The following is a 13,288-nucleotide window of genomic DNA, read 5'->3' as shown; positions in this document are numbered from 1 at the left end:
GTTTACAGCTAGAGTCTACCTCTTACCTGGTCTGCTGTATGACCATCCTAATTCTTACAAATGCCAATACATTACAGCTAAATAAATTAGAAAAATGCTTTAATCAAATTTTAAAGTTGTATCAAGGATGCCTAGCAGGACTCATCAACGCATTGCCCTTAAAAAGCTGAACTGGTAGTAGTTTTCCAATTTTCTGACCTATTGACAGCTAAACTTCCTCAAAACTTTCCTTTATTATCCCAGCAAATGCCCATGCCTTACCTCTCTCATTCATTGTTACTCCCCAACTCAATCTCTCCACTCTAAGGAGCCAAACCTTAATCTGTCTGTCAGTTGGCTTAGAGGAATAAAGAGCTGGTGATGAGCTGTTTGCTGTAGTACAGTGGTGCAGGGTTTGATTTCCTCAGCCTCCTTTGCCTAACTGTATGACTCTGAGCAGGTCACTTAACCAGACACTGCACTCAGGCTGAGTCTAAATAAGGTATATGCACGGCAGTGCTGTACCCCAGAAATAAAATAAAATAAAACATTTCCACAGTCCAAAAATCACATAACAGTTATGGTGACTCCCTTTATTCCCCTAATTTATCAAACATATGGGACAACCTCTGTTCCACCATTAGACAAATATATTCTTCCCAAAACTTCAAGTTTAAACTTACAGCTCACCTTCTTAACTGCTAGCTCTGTCCCTGCTTTTGTTCTCCAGGCAAATCTTTCCTCTTTCTCTCAGTTTTTCTAGTTCTGTCTTATCTTTGTTACAGTTTTATTGTTCCTGTGTTAATATTTAATCCCATAGTAATTTAATATATTTTCTAAAGTTTCTATGCATATTATAAGGAACTTTTCTTACTTTATACACTCAGATTGGTTACTTTCCATCTTTGAAATGTTAACTTCTCCCTCTCTCTTTTGCTTTCTTGAAATACCATCTATTCTGTAATTTTTTACTCTCAACAGCTATTTCTACCTTGCTGCTAAAATTTCCACTCCTACATCTTAATATTCTCATAACACACACTTTCCTTTGTTTTGCTTCTCCATTGCTTCTTTCAATTTCTTCAGTACCTTCCTGGCAAAAAATATGACTGCCTTTTTTTCTACTTTATGTATAGGCTAAGTTATATTCCATTTTATTATAGTATATTTGCTTAAACTCTTTTATGTGTGATCTTTTCTTCCTGGGCCTTTACTAAGAAATAGTCTTGCATGGACCAGTTGGACTTTAAAATAAGCAAAGTCTTTATTTCAGTTCTGCTTAGATATTTAAGTTGCACTTATAGTGACATGTGTGATGATACTTTTTTGTACTTATTTGCTATTTTCATCTTTGTTTGCAAGTTTTAGTTTGTTCTGGGACCTTAGTTTTGTAGCTTAATCTGTAGTTTTGGAAACATTATGTTTGAGCAATATACTGCACTTCTATCTTCACAAGTAGAATTACTTGTAAAAGATAGTCATTTGTATTTCAAACCCTTCTGGGCCTTAGTGTTGTAGTTTCATTCACAGTTGTTGCAGAACTGTGGACTATTGCCAGATTTGAACTTTATTTAGTCATTTATTACTGCATTTTTCCATAAACAGCGCAAATTTCTGAATAGTCTGCTGCCTTAAACTGTAGTTGGATTCAATAGTAAGAATATTAGTTTTTTTCTGCTCCAGGATTTCTGGATCAGTGCTTTTACAGCTGTCAATATTCTAATCTTGATTCTATAATTTTATATTCTGCTTATCATTTATCTTCTTAAAGTTGCATTCTAGTGCCTTTCTGTTCCTCTCTTCTTTGTAGCTGCCCCATCCCCCAAATAAGACATTATGTTAAAATTTCAGAAATTCTAACCTCCAGCTCAGAGAAGTTGCATTCCATTGTCTTTCTAGTATCCTGTTCTTTGTTTCTGCCCCCCCCGTTGAAACATTAAGCTAATGTTTCTAAAAGAGCTCCAATATTGGCTTTATTTGATTGGATCATTCTCTAGCAAGCCTGCTACTTCCTATTTATTCCTACCCCCCACACACAATTTTTCTGTTGTGGTTTTATAAGGCTCTGCCTCTCTCTGGACCTCACTCATTATGGTAATTTCCAAAATCCCTCCTTCCCCTCCTTCATTGCTATTGCCTGTTGTATATGCTCTTTAAGTACTCTTCCCACCGATTGCTTTCCATAGATGCATCCTAGAAAGCAAATTTTCCTTATAAAACAGTGTATATAAAACTGTACCATGTAAACCAGTAAATACAGAACAAATACCTTTTGTGCCGACAAGTTAGAGAATCTAGCTGGGCATCGAGTGGCAATACGTACAGATTTAGTAGAATTCAGTATAGTGTAAACATTAAAGTTAGTAGACTTTAGTACCTTTTAGCATAATCTGCCCCAATAAAGCCCCCATAGTAAAGTATAAACATTAAGGTTAGCAGAATGTAATACTGTTTAGCATAATCTACACCAACAAAGCACTCTTAATAGCCTTTTAACCCTAATACACTGCCCACTCATAGCTCACCAATCAAAGGATTGGATAGCATGGATATGCAATCTCCTAACTTCTCTGTAGCTAGCCTGGTGGATATGGGCATCTTGAGACAATGTAACAATCTGTCTCATGTTTTATGGCAACCACTTAATCCTTAAAAAAACAGGCATAGTATCTGAGAGGTTTACTTACACAATGACAGTGGAGGCTAAACTCTTGCATACATGTGCATATGAGGTTATCAAAACCACACACACAACATCCACCTCACATAGCACACAGCACTCGCATAGACTAATGTATGCTGAGGCATGTGAAAGCAATCTTCCTAAACAACAAATATCTCCTAGACCATCTGTTGCCAAAGCTATGCCTCAGCAAGCCCAAAGGCAGTCATAAAAAAGAACACCTAACAGCCACACATACAGTCACCCTCAGAGGAGCTCCAAACACTAAGCCCGCAGGGAAAGCAAACACACTTCCCAGGACTCTCATCACAGAGGACTCCATTGTAAGGAATACTGATGCCCCTCTAACCAGGCTGATCAAGGAGAAGAGAACTGTTAGTTGATTATCTGGAGCCAGGATTTGCCAAATCACACACACACACACACACACTAAAGTCATTACGCCACAAGTACCATTATGATTCCATCATAGTCCATGTAGGTGTAAATGACCAAAGACATACCTCCCTAGACTATATGATGAAAGATATTGTGGAGCTCTCAGACTATGTGTCCCAGGCTGGTATGAGCTGAGCATCATATTACCATCAATGAGGAAGATGCCACAATATTAGCAAAAGATGATTGATTTTACAACTGGCTGTCTTTCTGGTGTCATTCTAAGGGGACCCAATATTTGTCAGCTTGGGAGGACATGGGTAACAGATCACACTGCTTTGCTAAGGGTGGTCTGCACCTGCCCCCTCTAGGTTTTCAAATACTGGCTAAAACTTTATCCACCCCAAAGTGCCTTTGTTTAGGTAATATAAAGTTGCTAAAGATAATAACATAGCAAAATCAACTCACCTGAACCTCAAGGTATTAAAGCTCAATATCAGGAGTCTGAATAAAAAACTACTGTCAATCCAAGCCCTCCTCACACTCAAAAATATCGAAATCTGTGCACTTTCTGAGATATGGTTTAAAACAGCACAGAATACCTTGGCAGTGCAAGATTTCAGTGCGTTCCACGTTTTTAGACCAGTAACTGCACAGACAAGGGCTAAAGGTAGCGGTGTCTCTATATACATCAGTAATAGGTTTACCTTTAGATTGTTCAAACAGGATGATGCTCTAGGTTTCATCCACGTACAGACTACCACAGACAAAATCCTGTATTATATCCTAGCCACCTATTGGTCACTCTCCATGTCACAAGAAGCTCACAATGCATACTTGGACCTACTGGAAACACTTACCATCCATCCTTACATCCTACTCATGGGAGACTTTGATTACCCCTCTATAGAGTGGGAATCCTACAAGGCCTCAAATCTACAGGCTCAGAGATTCCTGGACTTTGCAAATACAAACATCCTTGACTAAACAGTGAAAAAGCCCAGTGACCATAAAGCTGTCTCCTTCTAAATCAAAATCAAAATCAGCTCAGCAACCCCAGTAACAGTAGTAGCTGTAAGGAACTATACCAAGGCAAACTACCTTTCATTAAGTGTTTGTTTGTCAAAATTCAATACCCCTCCAAACCCCAAGAACAAAGCAGCTTATGCTGAATTGCTCTCAGAAACTCTGTGCAACCATGTCAATGGCTGTATACAGACTGCTGTACCTACCAGAAGAAAGCCCCAGAAAAAAATCCTCCCTGGTGGCATCCCAAATTAAACAGGATATACAACAAAAGAAAAAAAATATCACAAAAATCAGGAAGGGTAATTCCCATAAAGATAAAAACTCTCTTATCAAACTAAATAGGCAACTGAAAGTGTTAATTAGATCAAACAAAGCCAACTTTGAGGTTAAGATAACCTCCCATGTGAGTGATAGCCATAAGGCCTTCTTCAGCTATGTCAGAAACCTCAAGGACAGTGTACAGCAATGTGCTGAACTGGTTGTTAATGGCGCCACATTCACCCAGCCTGGCAATATAGTGAACCTGTTAGAGGACAAATTCACTTCTAGCTTTTCCCCCATCACTCCAACCATCCCCCAAGATATACCCTCAAACATTACACCTCCAACTATAATTAGGGAGCATGCAGGTGCAGGGGGATGGGAGGTTGGCCTAATGGTTGAGGTGTTTGCCTTACAAACACAAAGTGCAGGGTTTGAGTCTCACAAGGGATAATTGGCTAGGCTTAAAATGGCTCACAAGGGCAGTTAGCCTAGTACTAACCTATGAACCTATGCACTGGCTGCACTTGTTAAAGCCAAGAATACTACCTCAATGGTCTCCAATAACATTTTGGGATGCCTCCTGACAAGTGTAAAATGCAACTTACTGGGACCCCTGGAGTCACTACTTAACTATAGTCTTAAAACAAACTTTGTGCCATGAGAATGGAGGACTGTGATGGTCATCCCCTTTACAAGGGAGGACATTCAACAGATCCTGGAAACTACAGACCCATTAGTCTGACTAGCCTTAGTTTCAAAACCATGGAAATAATTATTATGGAAATTGTCAAGAAGGACATAAGAAACCTCCTGACACTAGATCCATTCTAGTTTGGCTGTGTCAAAAGAAGGTCATGCTTAGTGAACCTGGTGGACGTCTTTGAAAAGGTCTCTAAGGCAATGGATGACAGGAAAGTGGTGTATACGGCCTACATAGATCTGGTTAAAGCATTTGATACAATACCTCACCTGGGAATTCTCAACAAACTTATGGGACTAGGCATCTGACACACTGGATCACTGGCTCATGGATAGGACTCAAGAGGTTAGGATCAGTGAAGCCATCACCATAAAGAGGCTTGTCACCAGTGGAGTCCCGCAGTGCTCTGTGCTGGGCTTGCTCCTCTTTGGTATCTACTTCTCAGAGGTCAAAGCCAATGTCAAAGGCCTCTGACTGACCAAGAAATGGATTATAGTACCTTTTGGGAAGTCAGCCACCCAGGTAAGTACGTCATCAATAAAACACTCTTAAAAGTTGATTCACTAGTTAGGGATCTGGGAACTAATTTAGATAGTAAGCTTACCCTTGACAAACGTGTCCAAGGTAGCAAGAAAATCCTTCTGTGCTGCTCAGATTACAAGTAAAGGCATGGCACCTAGGTCCAGAGAGGGTCATGGTACCACTGTACTCGTTCCTTATCAGACCCATTCTATAGTATAATACCTGCTTTGGTATATACCTGAAAAGACACATTCAACAACTAGAATTGTCCACAAAGGTTCCTTATAAAAGAATACGAGTAGTAAACAAAATATCCAATGCAGATCACCTCAAAGGCCTGTCTCTTTACTCTGTATCATTCCTTCTACTGAGAGGCGATCTTTCCTGGCATACAAGGCATCTCTGGACCCTGTTTTGATTTACCTTTTGCACAACCACAAAACAAACAGCATCAGAACTACTAGATTAAAAGACCTAAATTTTGCTTGAGACATAAATAGTACATGTTCATAGGTTCATAGGTTCATAGGTTTATACTAGGCTATCTGCCCTAAGGCATTTATAAGCCTAGCCCAAATTTTTGTGGCTTACGCCACCCCTTATATGAAAAAATACTGTGCCCATTAGTTTGTTGTGACTCTGTCCAGCAGTGACACAGAGATGATTCCCGGGGTAAACCTACGATCTCCCATCCACAGGTCTAGATTTCTCTTGAACAGAGTCAGCGAGGTGCTCTGCCTCACATGGACCGGGATTTTATTCCACAGCATAGGGAGTCTCTGAGTGATAAATCTATCCCTCCAGCACGTCCTATTTATATCCGTGCTAAGGTTTAAGTCGCTTGCTCTAGTGGTTTTGGTGGATTTGGATTTTTTGAGGTGGAGCATGTCCATTAATTCCGGGTTGGACTTGGCCTTGTATGTCAGGCACATGTCACCTCTGAGCAGACGGTATGCGACTGAATAGAGCTGGAGTTTCTTCAATCTGGCAGCATATGACAGATTTTGGAGTCCCTTTATCCTTTTGGTGAGGAACTTTTGGGGTCTCTCCAATTGCTGCAGATGTCGGGTGAGATACATCCCGAATGGGGCATTGTACTCGATCATTGGTCTGATAAGTGAAGAGTACAGGGGAACAATAACCTCACTAGATCTGGATGTGAATCCCTTCATGATCAGGTGGGCAATGTAGAAGGTCTTTCTAACCACTTTAGCAATGTGAGTGTCAAAAGAAAGGCCACTGTCAACCTGGGTCCCCAGGTCTTTGATAACCTCTTCTGTGCTTAGTGGATTGCCACCTAAATGGTAGCTTGGGGTTACCTTGTTTTTCCCGAAGGGTATGACTATACATTTTTTGGCGTTTAACTTCAGGCCATGGCTCTGGCACCAGCTATCTGTTTCCATGAGTCCCTTCTGAAGGATATCCGTGTCTGATGCACTTTCCACTATGGCGCCCAGTTTGCAGTCGTCTGCAAACTTTGTCAGCCAAAGTCCTCCTATGTTGGCCTGTACTTCTGAGAAGTAGATGCCAAACAATAGGGGGCCAAGGACCGAGCCCTGTGGGACACCACTTGTGACCGGCTTGGAGTCTGACACAGCGCCAGCAACTCTAACCCTGTGGGTTCTGTCCTTAAGCCAGTTTGCAACCCATCTTGTGACATATGGGTTTACATTTAAGCTGGTAAGTTTTTCTACAATACCCGAGTGGGGTATTGTGTCAAAAGCCTTTGCAAGGTCAAGGTAGGCTGTATGGACTGCCTTTCCTCATCAATGGCCTTGGTGACTGTTTGAAGAAGTCGACCAAGTTCAAAAGGCATGATCTTCCCTTGACAAAGCCAAACTGGGTCGGGTCCAATGTCTGCAAGTCCCCTATATCTTTGTTTATGAGCTCCATTATGATCCTCTCCATAGCTTTGCAGACTAGACTTGTTAAGCTTATGGGGCGGTAATTACCAGGGTCCGTAGAGGTGCCGCCTTTGTGGAGTGGGACAACAGTTGCCGTGACGCCACTCCTTGGGCACGTATCCTGTGGTAAGGCTGAGATTAAACAGCTGCCTTATGTGCGGGTTTAATTCCTCATTTAGCTCGTGTAGCACACAGCCGGGGACACCATCCGGTCCCATTGATGCTGTGTTTTTAGCTTTAGAGAGAGCAGCTTTCACCTGCGCATTTGAGATGTCCGGGAGGCTACACTCGGCTGGGATAGTTATCTCTCCTTTAGGGGGGGGGGGGTGAAGTTTGCACTGAACCTGTCTGCCAGTATGTTGGCAATGTCTGTGGGTTCAGTGATTTCGTATCATTTTGGACTAATTCTGAGCATATCTGGGAGTTTCCACCCAGGTTCCTAACATAGCTGAAAAAGGCCTTATGATTGTCCTTTGAATCCATGGCAAATTTTCTCTCAAAATTGGCCTTAGTTGATTTTATGAGTGCTCGTATTTTTTACTAATAATGATCAGGGTGACTTCCCTTTTATGGATTTTGTTCTATCATGTAATAGCTTTCTCCTCTTATTGTAAAGTTTGTTAATGGCTGGGGTCCACCAGACTGGACGTTTGCCTTTTGTGGAAAGAGTCTTGGTTTTATTTGGGATTGCCTGATCCATGCAGTCCTGGAGGTGTTCATAGAAGGCATTTGTAAGGGCTTCAAGCTTGGGTTGTGGTTTCCACTGGCTCAGGGGCCTTGAAGGATACCACACCAGTCTTGAGTAGTGTGAAGTTTGCTTTAGAGAAGTTCTTCACTATGGTCTTTTTTGTTTGGGGTGGGGGCGGGATGTGGATTTCCAGTGAGATTAGTTTATGATCAGATCTCACCAATGAGGGATATACTTCGGTGTGGAGCATTTTGTCCCCATGTTTGTGACAATGAGATCTAGTATATTTTCTCCTCTCGTGGGAACAGTGACTAGCTGTTCCATGGCATTTGAATTTATGAACTCCAGGAACCGTTGGGCTAGAAAGTTAGGGCTTGAGTAATGTTCCCAGTCTATATTCGGTAGTTGAAGTCACCCAATATGATGGCGTTTGGAGATACATTTATACCCTCCAGTGTCTTCAGGAAGGCTGTGTGGGGTTCCTGAGTTTGAGAGGGTGGCCTGTAGCATGCTACAATTTGTAGAGCAGTTTTGCCTATGGTTAGTTGCACCTGGATGGTTTCGAGCTTCGTGCGTTGCCACCAACCTGGAGGTGTGGGTATCCTTTATGAATACGGATACACACCCTCCTTTTGTGGTGTGGTCCGGGTTTTGGGGCTGGAACGCATGATATGAGGTAAAACCTAATAGTGCCGGGGTGCTCTCAGGAGCCTTGAACCAGGTTTCAGTTACAGCACAGACATCGATGTTCTCCATACTGAGAAGGGCCTCGAAAAGTGCATTTTGAGATTTAGACTTCTGGCATTGAGCAGCATTACCCTCAGTTTCTTCCTATTTTTGTTTTCTAGGGTGGTAGGTTTAGAATTTGAGCCTTGCCTAAAAAAGGCACTATGAGGGTGGCAAGAGCCTTAGCCAATATCCGGAATCCCAGGGTTACAGGTGCAAGCCATCCCTATGGCAGCAGCGTGGCTTGTCAAGCATGTCATCCCAGGCAGACAGACACTGGATCCCCTTTGAATGACACCAGACATTAAGCCAATTGTTAAAGCTGATCATCTTGTCTCTATATTGTGGCATCATTCTTGGTGAAGGAAGGATATTGCTCAGGGTTAGGGTCATACCTGCCTGGGCTACATAATCAGAGAGCTCCTCTATGTCTCTTTTCATGTAGTCCAGGGAGGTACGTCTCAGGTCGTTCACACCAGCATGGACAATGACTGTGTCATATTTTACTTGCCGTGGAGTGACCCGAGTGCTTGTGTTATGTGGCGGATTCTAGCTCGATAGGCAGCTTACTGTGACCCTCTCCTTGTTCAGCCTGGTGAGTGGGACGTCAGTGTGTCTGACTATGGAGTCACCTATGACAAGTATGTTTGGTGTTGTATTTGGCCTTAAGGGCTGTGACTGCTTTGCACACTGCTTTTGTGGTTTATGTGTTGCTTGTGGGGTGTCTTGAGGTAGCAGTTGTTTGGGTGTCTGCTTTGGAGGCCTCTGCTGTTTAGGTAAATTTTTACTCAGAGCCTCTGAGTATGCCTTTGTGTGTTTATGTGTTTGATTCAGTGGAGTGGTAGAATTATGTGAGGCTGGTTTTGTGGTGTGTGTAGTTGCCTTCTCCTCCTGTCTGGTCTCTGGGCCTTTTGCCCCCAAAAGGTCCTGGAGGTTTTGGGGGGGGGGGGAAGAGGGGTTTCAGCCCTTCCCCGTTTGGCCTTAAATAGGCTGCAAAAAAACCTTTTCCTTTTTTTTAAAGGGTTTTTTTTTTTGGGGGGGTTTTAAAGTGGGAAAAAAAAAGGAAAAAGGAAAAAAAAAGGTTGGTTCCTTTTGGTAAACACTAAGCCGACAGGGAAGGCAAACACACTTCCCAGGACTCTCATCACAGAGGACTCCATTGTAAGGAATACTGATGCCCCTCTAACCAGGCAGATCAAGGAGAAGAGAACTGTTAGTTGATTATCTGGAGCCAGGATTTGCCAAATCACAAACACACACTAAAGTCCTTACGCCGCAAGTACCATTATGATTCCATCATAGTCCATGTAGGTGTAAATGACCAAAGACATACCTCCCTAGTCTATATGACGAAAGATATTGTGGAGCTCTCAGACTATGTGTCCCAGGCTGGTATGAGCTGAGCATCATATTACCATCAATGAGGAAGATGCCACAATATTAGCAAAAGATGATTGATTTTACAACTGGCTGTCTTTCTGGTGTCATTCTAAGGGGACCCAATATTTGTCAGCTTGGGAGGACATGGGTAACAGATCACACTGCTTTGCTAAGGATGGTCTGCACCTGCCCCCTCTAGGTTTTCAAATACTGGCTAAAACTTTATCCACCCCAAAGTGCCTTTGTTTAGGTAATATAAAATTGCTAAAGATAATAACATAGCAAAATCAACTCACCTGAACCTCAAGGTATTAAAGCTCAATATCAGGAGTCTGAATAAAAAACTACTGTCAATCCAAGCCCTCCTCACACTCAAGAATATCGAAATCTGTGCACTTTCTGAGATATGGTTTAAAACAGCACAGAATACCTTGGCAGTGCAAGATTTCAGTGCGTTCCATGTTTTTAGACCAGTAACTGCACAGACAAGGGCTAAAGGTAGCGGTGTCTCTATATACATCAGTAATAGGTTTACCTTTAGATTGTTCAAACAGGATGATGCTCTAGGTTTCATCCACGTACAGACTACCACAGACAAAATCCTGTATTATATCCTAGCCACCTATTGGTCACCCTCCATGTCACAAGAAGCTCACAAAGCATACTTGGACCTACTGGAAACACTTACCATCCATCCTTACATCCTACTCATGGGAGACTTTGATTACCCCTCTATAGAGTGGGAATCCTACAAGGCCCCAAATCTACAGGCTCAGAGATTCCTGGACTTTGCAAATACAAACATCCTTGACCAAACAGTGAAAAAGCCCAGTGACCATAAAGCTGTCTCCTTCTAAATCAAAATCAAAATCAGCTCAGCAACCCCAGTAACAGTAGTAGCTGTAAGGAACTATACCAAGGCAAACTACCTTTCATTAAGTGTTTGTTTGTCAAAATTCAATACCCCTCCAAACCCCAAGAACAAAGCAGCTTATGCTGAACTGCTCTCAGAAACTCTGTGCAACCATGTCAATGGCTGTATACAGGCTGCTGTACCTACCAGAAGAAAGCCCCAGAAAAAAATCCTCCCTGGTGGCATCCCAAATTAAACAGGATATACAACAAAAGAAAAAAAATATCACAAAAATCAGGAAGGGTAATTCCCATAAAGATAAAAACTCTCTTATCAAACTAAATAGGCAACTGAAAGTGTTAATTAGATCAAACAAAGCCAACTTTGAGGTTAAGATAACCTCCCATGTGAGAGATAGCCATAAGGCCTTCTTCAGCTATGTCAGAAACCTCAAGGACAGTGCACAGCAATGTGCTGAACTGGTTGTTAATGGCGCCACATTCACCCAGCCTGGCAATATAGTGAACCTGTTAGAGGACAAATTCACTTCCAGCTTTTCCCCCATCACTCCAACCATCCCCCAAGATATACCCTCAAACATTACACCTCCAACTATAATTAGGGAGCATGCAGGTGCAGGGGGATGGGAGGTTGGCCTAATGGTTGAGGTGTTTGCCTTACAAACACAAAGTGCAGGGTTTGAGTCTCACAAGGGATAATTGGCTAGGCTTAAAATGGCTCACAAGGGCAGTTAGCCTAGTACTAACCTATGAACCTATGCACTGGCTGCACTTGTTAAAGCCAAGAATACTACCTCAATGGTCTCCAATAACATTTTGGGATGCCTCCTGACAAGTGTAAAATGCAACTTACTGGGACCCCTGGAGTCACTACTTAACTATAGTCTTAAAACAAACTTTGTGCCATGAGAATGGAGGACTGTGATGGTCATCCCCTTTACAAGGGAGGACATTCAACAGATCCTGGAAACTACAGACCCATTAGTCTGACTAGCCTTAGTTTCAAAACCATGGAAATAATTATTATGGAAATTGTCAAGAAGGATATAAGAAACCTCCTGACACTAGATCCATTCTAGTTTGGCTGTGTCAAAAGAAGGTCATGCTTAGTGAACCTGGTGGACGTCTTTGAAAAGGTCTCTAAGGCAATGGATGACAGGAAAGTGGTGTATACGGCCTACATAGATCTGGCTAAAGCATTTGATACAATACCTCACCTGGGAATTCTCAACAAACTTATGGGACTAGGCATCTGACACACTGGATCACTGGCTCATGGATAGGACTCAAGAGGTTAGGATCAGTGAAGCCATCACCATAAAGAGGCTTGTCACCAGTGGAGTCCCGCAGTGCTCTGTGCTGGGCTTGCTCCTCTTTGGTATCTACTTCTCAGAGGTCAAAGCCAATGTCAAAGGCCTCTGACTGACCAAGAAATGGATTATAGTACCTTTTGGGAAGTCAGCCACCCAGGTAACTACTTCATCAATAAAACACTCTTAAAAGTTGATTCACTAGTTAGGGATCTGGGAACTAATTTAGATAGTAAGATTACCCTTGACAAACGTGTCCAAGGTAGCAAGAAAATCTTTCTGTGTTGCTCAGATTACAAGTAAAGGTATGGCACCTAGGTCCAGAGAGGGTCATGGTACCACTTTACTCGTTCCTCATCAGACCCATTCTATAGTATAATACCTGCTTTGGTATATACCTGAAAAGACACATTCAACAACTAGAATTGTCCACAAAGGTTCCTTATAAAAGAATACGAGTAGTAAACAAAATATCCAATGCAGATCACCTCAAAGCCCTGTCTCTTTACTCTGTATCATTCCTTCTACTGAGAGGCGATCTTTCCTGGCATACAAGGCATCTCTGGACCCTGTTTTGATTTACATTTTGCACATCCACAAAACAAACAGCATCAGAACTACTAGATTAAAAGACCTAAATTTTGCTTGAGACATGAATAGTACATGTTGGATTGACAGATACATTTTCTCAGAGAATTCCCATTCTTCGGAACATGCTCTTCATCCATGTGAAGCAGAGTTCCTCCATAACCTTATTTAAGCACCACTTTGACCAATGGATGGGTAATGAGAAATTCACCCCTGGTCTGGCGCCTTTGCGTCTGATGCAAAGAGGCAGTCAGTAAATCACGC

The 13,288-nt window shown here is 42.2% G+C and overlaps 1 protein-coding gene across 2 annotated transcripts in view; it reads right to left on the bottom strand.

The window, feature by feature from the left end:
• The window catches only part of LOC122787191 (mast cell protease 1A-like), a 107,146-nt gene that overhangs the window by 13,362 nt on the left and 80,496 nt on the right, over positions 1-13,288 (bottom strand). The gene's annotated exons all lie outside the window — the stretch shown is intronic.

Source organism: Protopterus annectens, chromosome 13.part0, assembly GCF_019279795.1.
Source record: "Protopterus annectens isolate FY-2018-M chromosome 13.part0, PAN1.0, whole genome shotgun sequence".
Classification (NCBI taxonomy): Eukaryota; Metazoa; Chordata; order Ceratodontiformes; family Protopteridae; genus Protopterus; species Protopterus annectens.
The sequence above is the reverse complement of the archived record's forward strand: the minus strand, read 5'-3'. Positions and strand labels throughout refer to the sequence as shown.